The sequence below is a fragment of the Miniopterus natalensis genome, chromosome 10, assembly GCF_054644295.1.
Source record: "Miniopterus natalensis isolate mMinNat1 chromosome 10, mMinNat1.hap1, whole genome shotgun sequence".
Lineage (NCBI taxonomy): Eukaryota > Metazoa > Chordata > Mammalia > Chiroptera > Miniopteridae > Miniopterus > Miniopterus natalensis.
Genome location: NC_142090.1, coordinates 32,119,906 through 32,137,553, shown reverse-complemented (window position 1 = coordinate 32,137,553; position 17,648 = coordinate 32,119,906). Strand labels below are relative to the sequence as shown.

Genomic DNA, 17,648 nt, shown 5'->3' with positions numbered 1-17,648 from the left:
ACTGCCAGATGTAACTTGCTGGAAGTGTAAGGAAAAAGGGAATCCCTATTTGGGTGGGTTACGTTTGAAAGCCTATGAGTCATCTCAGTGTGAATGTCTCACAAGTTCCACGTCATCATTTCCCACTGCATATCTCCATTAAAGCTTCAAACTCAGGATGCTGACCATCGAAATCTGTATTTTTCTTCTGCATCTGCTCCATTTGCTGATTAATTAATGCTACCAATTGTGAGGAATGTCATAGATGGGGTTCCTACATGTAACAGAAAAAGCTGGAACATAAAATACCGTAAGTCTCACTGGTAAGGTTCTATGACTCACAGATTCATCTTAACAGTGGAGTTATTCATGCCACAAAGGTTAACCTTAAGTAAAGAGTTAACCAATAACTCTGCAAACATTTAAAACCATTTGAAAATAAATATATAAGTATTAAGGGTGCTTTTATCCACAGCTTGTTTTGCTAGGAATATTACAAGAGTAGGACAGATTTTGGAATGAATCCAAGTAAATAGATTCAAGAGATAAATGTTAACTTTTAATTAACTGTCCTGGTTTTCTGAAGTGAAAACTTAAAGCAATTATTTTTCAGCTGACAAGCCTCATAATCTTTATTAATGTCCTATTATCGCATAACACTGCCACCTGCTGGAAGATATCACTAGAAAAATGGTTTTATTTCTAATCAAGTTTTAAGTTTCTGAAAGAAAAAAAAGAGAGCAGACTAATGGTTGCAGAAGGGGAGGATTAAGGGACTAGATGAAAAAGGTGAAGGGATTCAGCTTGGTAGTTACACAACAGTTATGGGGATATAAAGTACAGCACAGGGAATATAGTCAATAATATTGTAATAACTATGTACCTGCACAGTGCCAGCTGGGTACTGGAAATATCAGAGGGAACATTTTGTAAAATATGTGATTGTCTAATCACTATGTTGTACACCTGAAACTAATATAAAATAATATTGAATATAAGCTGCAATTGAAAAAAGTTTTTAAAAAGAAAGAAACTAAGTTGATTTTGTCCTTTCTAGCCCATTACACTTGGATAAAACCATTAGTAAATGGAAAAGAAAAAAATTCAACTTCACTGATTTCCACAATTAAAAAGCAAACAATGATATTTACTTTTTGGTTTTGGTTACTTGGGCGAGGGAAAGATGTAACCATGAAAAGATAGCATGAGAGATTTTGAAATGAGGTGTATCCACAAATCTATAAAATTCATAGAACTGTAAACCGAAAGGCAAAATTGTCAATTTTACTTTATGATAATATTTTTAAAAATACACTGAATAAGAATAAAAATAGTACCATATATTTTTTTAAAACAGGGAAAAATCATAAGAGGTTAGAATGTGAAGTATTCCCAGAAAATTCAGGTTTTGCCAATTTAATATGTTTTTGAAATATGAAATATGGAAACATATTTAAATACTTCTAGTACATATTGGTAGCTTTAAGAAACACTTCTAGGTCTATATTTAAAAATTTCAACATACTGTGTCAGATTAGGACCTGTCTAATTTTGTTTGGGCTTTAGGCCTTTGGGCTAAAAATGGCAAAACTGTTCAATTTTCTGTCAATACTTTTGTGTTCTAATGTTTTATGATTTTCCTTTTTATCCTCTTATTCTGTATCTTTTTAAAAATTAGCACACAGTAAAATTGACTATTTTGCATTTTGGTTTACAGTTCTATGAACTTTAACTCATGTACAGATTTGTGTAACCACTACTATAATCAGGATACACCTCATCTCAATAATAATGGTGCTCTCACTACCTCACTCTGACCCTAGCATAGACAGGTCTGATGACAGGTAACCATCTATTACTGGAAACTAGGAATCAGTATTTACCTTAGATTCTGGTAACTGGAAAAGAAGTCTTATAAAGGCATTTTTATTTTATTGTGTTTTGCCTCTCTCAAAAAGCTAGAGTATAAACAGGTTGAGCTGGGTGCTTAGCATCTGTGTAATCTTGGTATTTATGGGATACTAAGCAAGTCACATATAAATCTAAGCTATGTTCAAGTTCCAAGGGTCTATAGCACCCAAATCCATCTGGGGAACTTTCCAGTACATTGTAGATGCCAAATGCTATAAGGTGCCAAGAGCACCTTATAGGCGATACGTAGAACAGTCAAACTCATAGAGACAAAAAGCAGAATGGTGGTTGCCAGGGGCTGGGTGGTGGGGAGAAGATGAGGAGTTATTGAATGGATAGAGAGTTTTAGTTTGGGAAGATAAAGATGTGGAGAGAATGGCTGGGATAGTTGCAAAACAATATGAATGTATTTAACATTACTGAATTATATACCTAAAAATGATTAAAAGCCTGGCCAGAGTGGCTCAGTGGTTGAGCATCGATTTTTGATCCAGGAGATTGAGGTTCGATTACCAGTCAGGGCACAAGCCCAGGTTGTGGGCTCAATCCCCAGGAGGGGGCGTACAGGAGGCAGCCAATCAATGACTCATCATTGATTTTTTTTTTTTCTCTCTCCTTCTCCTTCTCTCTCTCTGAAATCAATAAAGACATATATTTTTTTAAAAATGGTTAAGATGCTAAACTTCATGTTATGTATATTTTACCACAACTTAAACAACAGAACAAGAAAAATAAAATCCTCCTAACAAATCAGGCCATAGGAAGATAATGAAACCTCGAAATTGTATGTAAAATAAAGAGATGGAACTTTTTTAGAGGGCTATGGTAATATAGCTTTCCTCAGTTTCTCAAAATGTTCAGCAGCCTTAAAAATATTTGAATTACCATGACCTTTAAACCCATGAAATGAGAAAAATATCAAAATAATGTTAATAAGATTTTATAAAACTGTTATTCCCAACATGCCCCTATCAATATAGAACCAACATAGTTACATTCAAGCTCTGTACATATTAAATCCTCAAATAAACTTCCGTTAGCATAAAATAAGTACCACTATTTGATGACCAACTGTCCAGTATAGTTTTTACAAATTTAATACAGTGTATTAAATATGAATGAAAGAATAAAGGAATAACTTCTACAAGTCTGTTTGAAATAAAAAATTAAATGAAACAACAAAGCTAAAGCAGATTACAGAATATTCTTCAATGGCAGGGAGATAAGGGGGCAATGTCTAAAATAATAAACACTCTAAGTTAAATATGTACTAGGAACTCAATTGTCACACTAACCCAGGGAACTCCTAAATCAGTTTCTGTAACTCATATAATTTAACAGCAGTATTCCAAACTACCACCCACAAGCCTTTTAAAAGCAAACACTTGGTTGTCTATGTTCACTGCAGCATTATTCACAGTGGCCAAGACATGGAAACAACCTAAGTGCTCTGTGATAGAGGACTGGATAAAGAAGGTGTGGTACATGTACACAATGGTACTACTCAGCCATAAGAAAGGATGAAATACTGCCATTTGCTACAACATGGATGGACCTTGAGAATATTATGCTAAGTGAAATAATCAGTCAGAAAAAGCTAAAAACCATGTGATTTCACTCCTAAGTGGGATATAAAACTCAAACTCATGGACACAAACAGCAGTGTGGTGGTTGACAGAGGGAAAGGGTGGGTAGTGAAGAAGGTCCTAATATATAGTGGCGGGAGAAGATTTGACTTTGGGTGGTGGGCACACAGTGCAATATACAGATCTAGTAACACAGAAACCCACACCTGAAACCTATATGATCATATTAACCAATGTCACCCCAATAAACTTAATTTTAAAAAAAAGGAAAACACTGACAGCCCTGAATACAAAAAATGTGAAACATCAGTATAGTAAAAGATAAAAAACAAAATTCAGCAGGCAAATAGACTGAAAATATCTGCCATAAATCCAACAGTCAGTAGGATAATATCCCTATTCAGAGAACTGTTACAAGTCAATAAGGAAAACACAAAATTCAATAGGGAATGAACAAATTATATAAACTATATCTTCCTGCTTCGTTTTTTCTAATCTCAAAATGCTGTTCACACATTCTTTACAGCTTTTTTTCCTGGGCCTGGTCTTCCACATACAGCACTTGTTGCTCAACTTACTCACTGAATTACCCCTGCAGACCTTAAACACGGTCTTCAGAGAGAGTAAATATTAACCTCATGTGTTTTTCATTTAAAGGAACTATAGCATAATCTACAAGACTTTCATATGTCTGATAAGGGACTTATATCTAGAATATATAAAGAATTCTTACAACTCAATGATGAAAAGAATAATACCCTGATTAAAAATGAACAAGGGATATGAACAGACATTTCTCTAAAGAAGATATACAAATGGCCAATAAGCATATGAAAAGATGTTGAGCATCACTAGCCATCAGAAAAATGCAAATCAAAACCATGAGACACACTTCATACCCACTATGATGGCTAGAATAAAAAAGACAAATATTGACAATATTGATCAGGATGTGGAGAAATCAGAACCATCATATACTGCTGATGGGAGTATAAAATGGTACAGTGGCTCTAGAAAACAGTCTGGCAGTTCCTCAAAATGTTAAACATAATGTTACCGTAAGACCCAGCAGTTCTACTCCTAGGTATATACCCAAGAGAAATGAAAACATGATGTTTGCATAAAAACTTATACATGAATGTTTATAGCAGCATTATTCATATTAGCCAAAACAATCCTAACATCCATCAACTGACCCATGGATAAATAAGTGGTGGTATATCCATAAAATGAAATATTACCTAGCAATAAAAAAAATGAAGTACTGATACCTGCTACAACATGGATGACATGAATGTTAAGTGAAAGAAGACAAAAAAGACTACACACTGTACGATTTCATTTATATAAATTATCCAGAGTAGGCAAATATATAGACAGATTAGTAGTTCCTTAGGGCTAGGAGTACAGTGGGATTGGGGAGGAAATCAGAAGACACTGCTAATGGGTTCAGGGTGTCTTTTGGGGGTGATGAAAATGTTTTAAATTTGATCATGGTGTAAAAAAAATGTACATATATAAATGGAGCCCCATTAAAATGCAGCCGGAGTTGCCATCCCAGAAGAACTGCCTTGTGTGTCTTATGCCTCAGATCTTGGAGTGGTAAAACAGAGCAAAATAATCGTTAGAATGGATGGGAAACAACATTGTGCTCCAAAGAACTCTTTACAAAGATAACAAGAAAGCATATATTATGACTACTGGATTGATGACATCTGAACTGAAAATTAAAAATATTGTTTAGAATTAGCATCACTATCTTAATTTATCTGCTCCAACAGAAATGCCTTCCTTCTGTTGATGTAATTGTTCCCCTTCCCTTTCTCATAAATACCTCTGGGCTTCTGCCTGAATAAATGCTTCCCTATTAGCTACCCTTTGGTCACAAATAAATGCTTCTTGCCTCTCACTTTGAAGGACATTTTATTTTTAGGTTAACTGTTGATGCCTGTACATCCTGTGAACACACTAAAAAAATCAATGTACACTTAAAATGGGTTAGTTCTAGAGTATGTGAGCTATATCACAATTAAGCTGTTATTTATTTTTTTAAAGGAGTATAAACTGTATTTTCTCCCCATGATATCCTCACCTCCTAAAACAGTGTTTGGCAATATTAGGCATTCAATAAATTTTGACTAAATGAAAATGTAAATTTCAAAGCATGGGTAAACCATTATAAATCTGTCATACCCAAAGTGATGAAATTGCTGCAGGTTGGCATGAAGTTATGTGTATGTTTACGTGTGTTTTCCGTGAAAGGAGATGAGACTGAGAAATTCAGCAGAACCACGACCTTGAAGGGTCTTCGGCCAGGCTAAGGACCTTTTATTTACCTGAATCAATGGAAATGCCAGTAGATTTTGAGCAGAGGAGGAACAGAGGCTGCTTTTTAAATGTGCGGTTTAAATAGAGAGTTGCTATTTCTATCCAAAGTTGAAATAGACCAATAGAATACCTTGAAGTAGAGCAAAACCCCTCAGGTGAGAATGGGGAGAAGATAGGGGAAGACAAAGGAGAAGCAAGTATCAAAATATAAGAATCTTAATAGGTTTTAATAATTACACTCAGTATACAGCGTGCGCGCGCTAACACACACACACACACACACACACTCTCACATACACAAAGACTGACACTCATACATGCACATATACGTGCACCATCCCCTACAAGGAAAATCATTTGTACAGTCAGCCCAGTATGGAGCTCAAGTGTGGTCGGGACAAAAAGAATTATGACCACTGAGCCAGAAAATTCTACCATCATCTGGACAGGGTGCTTCTCACAGTGTAGTAACTTAGGAACACCAACAAAGTGCCCAGTCACACCTCTTCAGAGGACCCCAAATCTTCATAACTGTAATCCTGAGACATCTTAGCAAGGACTGAAGGACAAGGACAAGGTTAGCTACTCACGGTTTCACAACTCGAGGGTGAGGGGGCCCCTAATAGCATCCAGAGGCGCGGAGCCTACCGCCTGTTTCCAGGCGCCACTTGAAGAGGAGGGAGGAAGCGACCCGGCCGCGGGAGCCAACCAACCGTGACCCCGCAGGGGCCTCCCTTTACGGAAGCCCACCCCGCACGGAAACGCAGCCACCCGACAGCTGAAACAAACCTTTCTGGGCCTACAAGAGACCAGGAATTTCTCCCCGGGGCGAATCTAGCTTCTCAAGAATATAAGTACCACGCAGCAAAAGTCTTGAGGGCTCCTGTCGGATGTGACGAGTGGACGGAAAAAGCCGGCAGGCGGCACGCCTGGGGGAGGGGGGAGCAGTCGAGACTTCCTGCGTCTCCTCCTCGCTAGGCTAGAGCGTTGGGATCCGGGATTTGCTTGCCCAGTGTGGACTTAGCGGCGACCCCGCTGCAGACCCCGTATTCATATCTCCCGGGCTGCCTGGCTTCAGCTTTCTAGATGTTTGGGCTCATATCAGGTAGGGGTTCGCCTCCTCAAAATCCTGCTTTTTGTTTTCTGGGTCCCGGTAGCCCACAACAAACATTCAGTCCCGCGGCTCTTGCCTAGGAAATTTGAACTACAGGCTCATATTGCTCCTTTCCGGGATCTTGCGCTTGGCTGATCTCCAAGGACATAAAAGCCTGGCAGCTGAGCCCCGCACTCTGGCACTAAAGTCCATGGTGCTCCTTTCAGCTGAGAAAGTTGGCAACAATAAAATTTCTTTTATTCACCAAATATGTACTAAATGCCCACTATGCTCCAGGTAATGCACCACGGCCCTGGCGGGGTGGCTCAGTTGGTTAGAGCTTTATCCCATATGCCAAGATTGTGGGTTTGGTTTCCAGTCAGGGCACAAAAATTAACCAATGAATGCATCTTTCTCTCCTCACCCCTCCCCCAATCAATAAATAAATTAGAAAGAAATTTTGAAAAATTAGAAAAAAAGAAAATACTAGAATGGTCTTTGTTCTTGGAGTTTAGTAGTAAAATAGTAATAGTATTTACCTCAGAGATTTGTTGTCAGGATGTAAAGTACCTAGAATAGTATCTGGCATTTTGTAAGAGCTCAGTAAACATTAGGTATTATTTTCATCTTGATCATTCTGTAACAGGGAATAAAAACTTTATACTACTCTGACTAATCATGAAATGGAATTAGAATAAAATGTACTAATGAACTGATAAAAGGAACTCACATACTCACAGTTTCCTTATAAGCATACTGCAGGCATCAGCAGTTCCAGTTTCTGCTTGTACAAGAAAGGGCCATGACCGAGACTTCAGTTGACACAACTCACCCAACTGCAGGAATTTGGCTAGCACTGACCAGTTCCAGTATGCTGATACTAAAGATCCATGTTGGGACCAGCAAGGACATTGCCTGCATGTCCACAGCCCCTCCTCCTGATCTCTTGTTCTACTTTCCCTCTTCCTCCCTATAAAAACTCCTTTCTGCACTGAGATGATAAGAATGGCTATGCAACAAGAGTCCCTCATCTTCTCAGATGACCAGTACTTGAGTAAGCCTCTTTCCTTTTTCACCAGCATCTGTCTCACAAGTTCGGTTTTCCTGGTGCAGGCAGCCAAATGTTGGTTCCAGTTACAATTCCGTTGTCATCACTGTCATCATCATTATCACTACTTACTTTTTTAGTGTCAAACTTGAAGTCCAAATACCTTTCCTCCATGAAGCAACAAGTCTCAGGATTGGTGAGTCACCTAAATTTTATTCCAAAACCAGGCTAATCAAGTTCACTCTTCAAACTGTTGATCACACGTCTCTACCAGGAAAAAAATTAGGTTATATACATGTACTCTGGATGGTATTGATATATTACACATACTATAAAACTGTCCTAAGATATCGAAATTTTAAAAGATGAGATAAAACTATGAATAGAAGTTCTGTTATTTTCTTTCCATGCGACAAATAGGTTGTCATCCATATATTCCATCACTTTGGAATCTAATGGCTAAGTACATTATCACAAGGGCCTATCATTAAATAATGAATCCCCAGAATAGCTCTTTTACAAAGAAATAATATAAATCAATCATATTTGAGATGCTTTAATATAAGGACTATCTATATGATGTCTTACATCAGAGGAAATGAAGAAATAAAATAGGTATACATTGAGTAATCTTAATTGATCCAACATTGATGATTGATTTCTTAAATTTCCAAGGAAAGAGATTAAGATTGCAATGCCTTACACCTAACTTAATATTTTACAGAATAAATAAACTAACAAAAAGCTATGAGGTTTTGTATAGATGTACTTTACATAATATTTATGAAAATGAACCCCAGATCAATTAACTCTGGTACTATACCAGAAATAGAAACATATTTACTTTGTAAATAAGAAAGCATAAAAAAGGTTTTTCTGACCATTTGCTTGATAACTCATAATTTACATTTCTATCACTGGACTTAAATCTGCTAAAGTTTGATCTAAATTTTTAATATGGTTTTAAAAATACTCCATAGTGAATAATGTATCTACCCAATATTTATTCCCCTCGTACCCCTTTTTAACAAAACCCATTTTTGTCCAGTTAGACACACTATTCCCAGTATCAGAAATAATACTGATCTCTAAACCATTCATCATGCAGAATTCATCTAGGAATGATTATTGGTCAAGGGATAAGCAAGTGCTATAAATTGGCTCAATCAGTCTAAAGGAACTTCCATTTCATGCTTAGGAGAAAGTTTCTAACAGATTATCCTCTTGACATTGAAACATCTAGCCCACACTGCTACTGGAAACCATCTTGCCAACCACAAGGAAATAAAGTGGCTTCTGAGGACAACTAAATGAAGTGATAAAGATATCCCAGTCAGAGAAAGACACGTACCATATGATTGCACTTATATGTGGAATCTAATGAACAAAATAAACTAACAGCCCTGCTGGGCATGGCTCAGCAGTTGAGCGTTGACCTAGGATCCAGGCGATCAGGGTTCAGTTCCTGGTCAGGGCACATGCTCGGGTTGCGGGCTCAATCCCCAATCGGGGGCGTGCAGGAGGCAGTCGATCAATGACTCTCTCATCATTGATGTTTCTCTCTCTCTCTCCCTCTCCTTTCCTCTCTCTCAAATCAATAAAGATATATTTTAATAAATAATAAAATAAATAAACTAACAAACAAAATAGAAACAGACTCAGAGATACAGAAAACAGACTGACAGCTGTCAGACGGGAGGAGGGCTGGGGGGTTGAATGGAAAGGTGAAGAGATTAAGCAAAGAAAAAAAGACCTCATAGACACAGACAATAGTATCAGACAACAGTATGGTGATTACATGATTTATTCACCAAGATAGACCATATACCAAGCTATGAAACAAATCTCAATAAATTTTAAAAGATTGAAATTATGCATAATATGTCTCTAAAAATAATAGAATTAAATTAGACATAAATAACAGAAAAATAATCTGGAAAAAAACCTGAGTGGAGATATTTAGGCGGTAATTTAGATCTTTAAATGTGTGTATTAAAAAAGAAGAAAGGTATAAATCATGATGTAAGTTTCCACCTTATGAAGCTAGAAAAAAAATAAAGCAAATAAAGTCCAAGAAGGTAGAAGAAAGGAAATAATCAAGATAAAAGCATAAATAAATAATAGAAATAGGGGTGCATGTATCTTTGCAAATAAATGTGTGTTGTATTCTGCTAGATATCTGGAATAGGGGTTGCTCGGTAATATGGTAGCTCTATTCTTAATTTTCTGAGAAACCTCTATACTGTTTTTCATTTTGGCTGTACCATTTTACATTCCCACCAGCAGTGGATGAATGAGGGTTCCTTTTTCTCCACAACCTCTAAAGCACTTATTACTTGTTGATAATAGCATTCTAACAGGTGTGAGGTGGTATCTCATTGTAGCCTTGATTTGCATTTCCCTAATAACTAGTAAAGTTGAGCATCTTTTCCTGTATCTGTTGGCCATTTGTATGTTGTCTTGGGAGAAGTGACTGTTCAGGTCCTCTGCCCACTTTTAATTGGATTGTTTGTTTGGTGTTGAGTTGTCTGAGTTCTTTATATATATATATTTTTTATCATCAACCAAGGATAGGTATGTTTATTAATTTTTTAGAGAAAGGAAGGGGGGAGAAAGAAAAAGAGAGAGAGGGATTGGTGTGAGAGAGAGACATCCATCGTTTGCCCTCCCCCTGGGGATTGAACCAGCAACATAGTTATGTGTCCTGACCAGTAATCGAACCTGCAACCTTTTTGGTTTATGCAATGCTCCAACTGAGTCACCTGGCCAGGGCGCTATATATTTTCAATATTAACACCTTTTTATTTTTATGTAATCTCATTTGTTTATTTTCTCCTTTGTTTCCCTTGCTCTAGGAGGTGTATTGGCAAACATATTGCTATGAGAGATGCCTGAGATGTTGCTGCCTATGTTTTCTTCTAGGATTTTTACGGTTTCACAACTTACATTTAAGTCTTTTATCATCTTTGAATTTATTCTTGTGTATGGTGTGAGGCAGTGATCTGGCTTCTTTTTTTTGCATGTACCTGTACAATTTTCCCAACACCACTTATTGAAGAGACAGTCTTTACTCCATTGTATGCTCTTGCCTCCTTTGTCAAATATTGAGTGTAAAGTCTTGGTTCGATTTCTGGGTTCTCTGTACTGCTCCATTGATCTATGCCTGTTCTTGTGTCAGTACCACCCAAGGACATGCTTCTATTGATTTGAGAGAGAGAGAAGCAGAGAAGCATTGATGTGATAGAGCAATATCGATTGATCTGTTGCTTCCCCTAATCTCTCCAACCAGGGATTGAACCAGCACCTCAGGTGTGTGCTCTGACCAGGAATCAAACCCATAACATTTTGGTGTATGGGGAGACGCTCCAACCAACTGATCCACCCAGCTAGGACTGTAGTATAATTTAAAGTCACGAAATGTGTTATCAGTGGCTTTGTTCATTTTTCTCAGGATTACTTTGGCTGTTTGGGGTCCTTTGTGGTTCCATACATATCTGATTATTTTTTTGACCTATTTATTTAAAAAAAAACAACCATACGGATTTTGATGGGGATTGCATAAAATGTGCATATTGCTTTGTGTAATTTGGCCTTTTTAGCTATGTTGATTCTTCCAGTCTATGAACATGAAATATTTTTCTTTTTTGTGTGTGTCTTTTTTAGTGTCTCTGAACAATGCTTTGTAGTTTTCAGTGTATAGTTTCTTCAGATCCTTTGTTAAGTTTATTCCTAGGTATTTTATTCTTTTTGTTACAATTGAAAATAGAATTGTTATTTAATTTTTCCTGAAATTTCATTGTTAGTATATAGTAATGCAATAAATCACTGACAGGTGTTGAGGTGATACCTAATTGTATTTACTTGCATCTCTCTGATGATTAGTGACTGTGAGCATTTTCTCATATGTCTATTGGCCAGCTGTATGTCTTCTTTGTCTCAAGAAGTCTCTATTCAGGTACTATATCTATTTTTCTTTTAATTGGATTAGTTTTCTTCCTGGTCTTGAGTTGTATAAGTTATTTTATATATTTTGGAAATTGACCCCTTATCAGACTTATCATTGGCAAATATGTTCTCCCATACAGTGGTTCTTTTTTCATTTTGTTGATGGTTTCTTTTGCTGTGCAGAAGATTTTTAGTTTGATGTAGTTCCATTTGTTTATCTTTGCCTGAGTTTCCCTTGACCTCAGAGACATATAAGCAAAAATATTGCTGCAAGGGATGTCTGAGATTGTACTGCCTATGTTTTCTTCTAGGATTTTTATGGTTTTGCAACTTACATTTAAGTCTTTTATCCATTTTGAGTTCATTCTTAGGTATGGTGTAACTTGATGGACGTTTCATTTTTTTTACATGTGCCTGTCCAATTTTCGTAACTTCATTCATTGAAGATACTGTCTTTATCCCATTGTATGCTTTTGCATCCATTGTCAAATATTAATTGACCATTGGGTCGATTTCTAGGTTCTTTGTTCTGTTCAATTGGTCTATGCCTGTACTTATGCCAGTACCAGGCTGTATTGATTAAAATGACCTTGTAGTATTATTTGATATCTCATATTTTGATAACTCCAAATTCGTAATTCTTTTTCAAGGTGTTGAGGCTACTCAGGATCTTTTTTGATTTCATATAAATTTTTGGACTATTTTTTCTCATTTTGTGAAATATGCCATTGGTATTTTAATAAGAATTGCATTGAATCTATTGATTGCTTTAGGTAGCATGGACATTTTAACAATATTAATTATTCCAAACCGTGAACATGGTCTATGCTTCACCTTATGTGTTTCTTTCTTAATTTTTTTTACCCAGTGTCATATAGCTCTCCAAGTACAGGTCTTTTATCCCTGGGTTAAATTTATTCCTAGGTACCTTATATTTTGTTGTTGCAATATTAAATGGCATTGTTTTCTTAGTTTCTATTTCTAATAGTTATTTATTGGTGTATAAAAGTGCCATTGATTTCTGGATGTTGATTTTGTGTCCTGCAACTTTGCTGAATTCATTTATTAGATCTAGTAGATTTTTGGTGGAGTCATCAGGGTTTTCTATATACAATATCTTGTCATCCAAATAATAACAGTTTTACTTCCTCCTTTCCAATTTTATTTCTTCTCCTTGTCTGAGTTCTATGGCTAGGACTTTCAGTACTATGTTGAATAAGAGTAGTGAAAGTGGACAACCCTGTCTTGTTCCTGATCTTAAGGGAAACAATTTTAGTGTTTGCCTACTGAGTATGATGTTGGCTGTAGGTTTTCATATATGGCCATTATTATGTTGAAGTATGATCCCTGTATTTCCACTTTGCTGAGATTTTTTTACCAAAAATGGGTGCCAGATTTTATTGAATGCTTTTTCTGTATCTATTGATATGATCATGTGATTTTTGTTTCTTATTTTGTTTATGTAATATATCACATTTGATTTGTGGATATTGTACCAGCCTTCCAGCCCCAGAATAAATCCCACTAGATCATGGTGTATGATTTTTTTAATGTATTGCTGGATCTGATTTGCTAATATTTTTTGAGGGATCTATATTCATCAGACGTATTGGCCTATAATTTTCTTTCTTTGTTGTATTTTTATCTGGTTTTGGTATAAGGATAATGTTGGCCTCATAAAAAAAGATTCAAAGTCTTCCCTCCTCTTGAATTTTTTGAAATAGCTTGAGGAGAATTGGTGTTAGTTCTTCTTTGAATATTGATAAAATTTTCCTATGAAGCTTTTCGGTCCAGAGTTTTTGTTTCCTGGGTGTTTATAGTCCTTAGATTTCAGATTTCATTAGTTGTTATCAGTCTATTCAGGTGTTCAGCTTCTTCATGATACAATTTTGGAAGATTTTAGTTTCTAGGAATTTGTCCATTTTTCCCAGCTTGTCTATTTTATTGACATATTGTTGTTCATGATATTTTCTTACAGTCATTTGTATTCCTGTGATGTCTATTGTTACCTCTCCTTTTTCATTTCTGATTATATTTATTTGGGTCCAGTCTCTTTGTTTCTTGATGAATCTCATTAAATGTTCATCAATCTTATATATCCTTTCAAAGAACCAGCTTTTGGGTTCATTGATCTTTTATGTTATTTTTTAGTTTCTATGTCATTTATTTCTGCTCTGATCTTTATTATTTTCTTCCTTCTGCTTACTCTGGACTTTTCCTGAGGTTCTTTATCCAGTTCTTTTAAGTATAGGGTTATATTGTTTACTAGATATTTTTCTCCTTGAGGTAGGCCTGTAATTCTATGAACTTCCTTCTCAGGACTGCTTTTGCTCTGTCTCAAAGATTTGGAGTGTTTGTGTCTTAATTTTCGTTTGTTTTCAGGTAATTTTTTATTTCTTCCTTGATCTCATTGACTATCCGTTCATTGCTCAGTAACATGTTATTTAGCCTCCATGTGCTTGAATATTTTTGAGATTTTTGTCATGGTTGATTTCTAGTTTCAAGCTTCTGTGGTCAGAGAAGATATGCTGGTTATGATTTCAATTTCCTCAAATTTATTGAGACTTCTTTTGGGTCCTAACATGTGGTCCATCTTTGAGAATGTTCCACATGCACTTGGGGAGAATGTATATTCTTCTTTGAGATGCAGTGTTCTGTAGACATCTGTCAAATCTAGTGTGACCTAGTATGTCATTTAAGTTCACTGTTTCCTTGTTGATATTTTGTCTGGAAGATCTATCCATTGATGACAGTGGGATGTTAGAGTACCCTACTATCACTGTATCACTGTTGATGTCTTCCTTAAAGTCCATCAAAAATGTTTCATATATTTAAGTGCTCCTATATTGGGTGCATATATATTTATAAAGATTATACCCTTTTGTTGGATGGATTCCTTTATTATTATGTAGTGACCTTCTTTGTCTCTTGTTATGGCCTTTGTTCTGAAGTCTATTTTGTCAGATATAAGTGTTACTACCTCAGCCTTTGGTGGTTGTCTTGCATGGAAAAATTTTTCCATCCTTTCACGTTCAGCCTATGTGTATGTTTTGTTCTGAGGTGGGTCTCTTGTAGATAGCATATATATGGATTGTGTTTTCTTATCCATTTGGCTACCCTAGGTTTTTTTTTTGTTTTGAACATTTAATCCATTTATATTTAAGGTTATTATTGATAGGTACTTATTTATTGCCATTTTTATTCTGTGTTTCTCTCTCTCTCTCTCTTTCTCCTCTTTTTCTTAAAGCCGTGCCTTTAACATTTCTTGCAATGTTGGTTGGTGGTAATAAACTCATTTCGTGTTCCTTTGTCTGGGAAGTTATTTATTTCACCCTGGATTTTAAATGATAGTCTTGCTGGATAGAACAATTTTATTTGCAGGTTCTTGCTTTTCATTACTTTGAAAACTTCATGCCAAACACTTCTGGCCTGAAGTGTTTCTGTGCAGGGATCAGGTGACAATCTTATATGAAAAACTCCCATGTAGGTAACTGACTGTTTCTCTCTTGCTGCCTTTAAGATTCTCTCTTTGGTTCTGATCTTGACCATTTTAATTATTGTTTCTTGGTGTGGGTCTCTTTGTGTCTATCTTGTTTGGAACTCTGTTCTTCCTGAACTTGTGTGACATTTTCCTTTACCAGGCTATGGAAGTTGTTGTTTTTTTCCATTATTTTTTCAGACAGGCTATCTATCCCTTGCTCGCTTTCATCTCTTTCTGACACCCCTATGATGCAGATGTTGTTATGTTTCATGTTGTCCCAAAGTTCCCTTAAACCATCCTGCTTTTTAATTATTTTGTCTTTTTTTTGGTTATGATTAATTTTTTCTGTTTTGTGTTCTAACTCACTGATTCAGTCCTCTGCCTCGTCCAGTCAACTGGCAATTTCTTTCAGTGTATTCTATATTTCAGATATGGCATTATTCCTTTCCACCTGATAAGTTTTCATGGTTTCTATATATACTTCATAGTGCTGTTGCTCTCACTGAGTTCCTTGAGCATACTTATAACTATTACTTTGAATTCTCTATCTGATAAATTGCTTGACTCCATTTTATTAAGCTCATTTTCTGGAGTTTCTTGTTATTTCATTTGGGGCCTGTTTCTCTGTCCCCCCATTTTGGCTGTCCCTTTGTGTTTGTTTCTATGTTTTAGATTGCTATGACTACCAGTCTTGGTGAGGTGACCTTCTGATGCTCCCAGTAGTGCAGTCTCCTTGATCTCCTGACCTGAGTACTCTAGGAATGTGTCTGGTGTGGGTTGTTTAGACCCTCCTGTTGTAATTGGATTGCTGATGGCCCTGTTGTGGTTGGGATTGACCCTCAGGTTGGTTGACAATGAGGCTTAACCCCAACCATGTTGTGCAATCTTCTGTACAGGTGCAGTCTCAAGGTGTCTTGATGGGCTCAGGGGCACACTCATTAACCCTTCAGGCTGAGTGTCTATAGAGGTAAACCTTTATCACTATGTATGAGATGCTGTGCAGCAGTTTCCCCCAGAGGCAGGGTTGTTCCAAGCAGGGTCTAAGGCCCACTGAGATCCAACTTTGGGTAAGCCATTTACTTGTCTAGTTTGGTTGAGCTCTGATGTGGTCTCACGCCCACCTCTTGTGATGGCTCTGGGTCATTTTGCATCCTTTTGGGTGAGTTTCAGATGTAGATCACTGTCAGAATTGTGTGTAAGTGTCCTGGGGCTGTCTTGTGTAATTACCACTCTGTTCACTGTTTGTGTCTGCATCTCCTAGACCTGTGTTTTCATGGGAGGGAGACCAATCTGTGCAAATGGGTCAGCTTCTTTTAGCTTAGACCTGTGGGCAGATATGTGGTTGGTCTGAGGCTCCCTGTGGTTCACCTTCACCTGTCAGCTACTTTGCCTCCCCCTGAGGTTGCCTTGTCTTCCTCTAGTGCCTTCTGAAGAGTCTTTAGGGTGGCCCCAGGGTAGCCTAGCTTGCGCTAGTGGGCCCCTGCTTAGACATCATACAGTGAGGCACTCAGTGAGGGAAAATTAGTCTCTGCTTCGAAGCAAACTCAGTCCTACAAGAGTGTCCAACTCCAGTTCCTCCTAAGGTGGCCTGCTTCAAGTTCAGGTTGGTTCCAGCCTGCACCCTTCTCTGCAGGAGAAGTTTAAGCTGCCCTGTGCTCTGTGGGATTGATCAAGTATCTCTGGTTGAGAATGTTGCCTGCTCAGCTCACAGAGGGTGCTAAATACTCCCTCCTGGTCCCAGAAAATAGACTTTGAGGATCTCACATTTGGAATGTTCTGCTATGAGCACTCTCCCATTACCCACAGAAATGTGCTCAGCAGGGTTATTCAGGACTTCATGGAGCTAAACCAAACAGTCTCCTGTTTGGGGTGCTGTTCCTAGGCTGCAGGAGGGGAAGACAGGTTCTACTCCTTCCTGGGACTGTTTGGTTAAATTCACAGGGAGATCAGATCAGCCTTCACACAATGCAGTCACAAAGCCCAGCCCTCATTCACCTGTCTTCCCAATAGAAGCCTTTCAGGGGGATACAGCTCAAAAATTACAGCTCTCTGCAGAACTGGCACCCTAATGCCACAGGTCCAAGCAGGAGAGGTTATGAAATCAGCCCCATATAGGACTCAGATCTATCTGCCCACTGGTCTCAGCAAAGTGGGGGGTGGGGGGGTAAGCGAGATTCCCAGCTCCACTTGTGCTTGCAACTCTCAGCAGTGATGGCCCAAAATTACTGACCTTCCCTGCTCCTCCATGCAGCTAATCCCACAGGATGAGTAGTCTAG

The 17,648-nt window shown here is 37.3% G+C and overlaps 1 protein-coding gene across 8 annotated transcripts in view; it reads right to left on the bottom strand.

Moving 5' to 3' along the window:
• The window catches only part of COA1 (cytochrome c oxidase assembly factor 1), a 129,462-nt gene extending 122,724 nt beyond the window's left edge, over positions 1–6,738 (bottom strand). For 6 of the 8 annotated variants that reach the window (XM_087821064.1, XM_087821068.1, XM_087821070.1 and 3 more), the window contains exon 1: positions 6,594–6,738. The gene's annotated coding sequence lies outside the window, so the exon portion shown is untranslated. Of the gene's footprint in view, positions 1–6,394; positions 6,498–6,593 lie in introns of those variants that run through there. The other 2 variants (XM_087821065.1, XM_016212514.2) reach the window with 2 other exon arrangements.
• Positions 6,739–17,648: the final 10,910 nt, after the last annotated feature.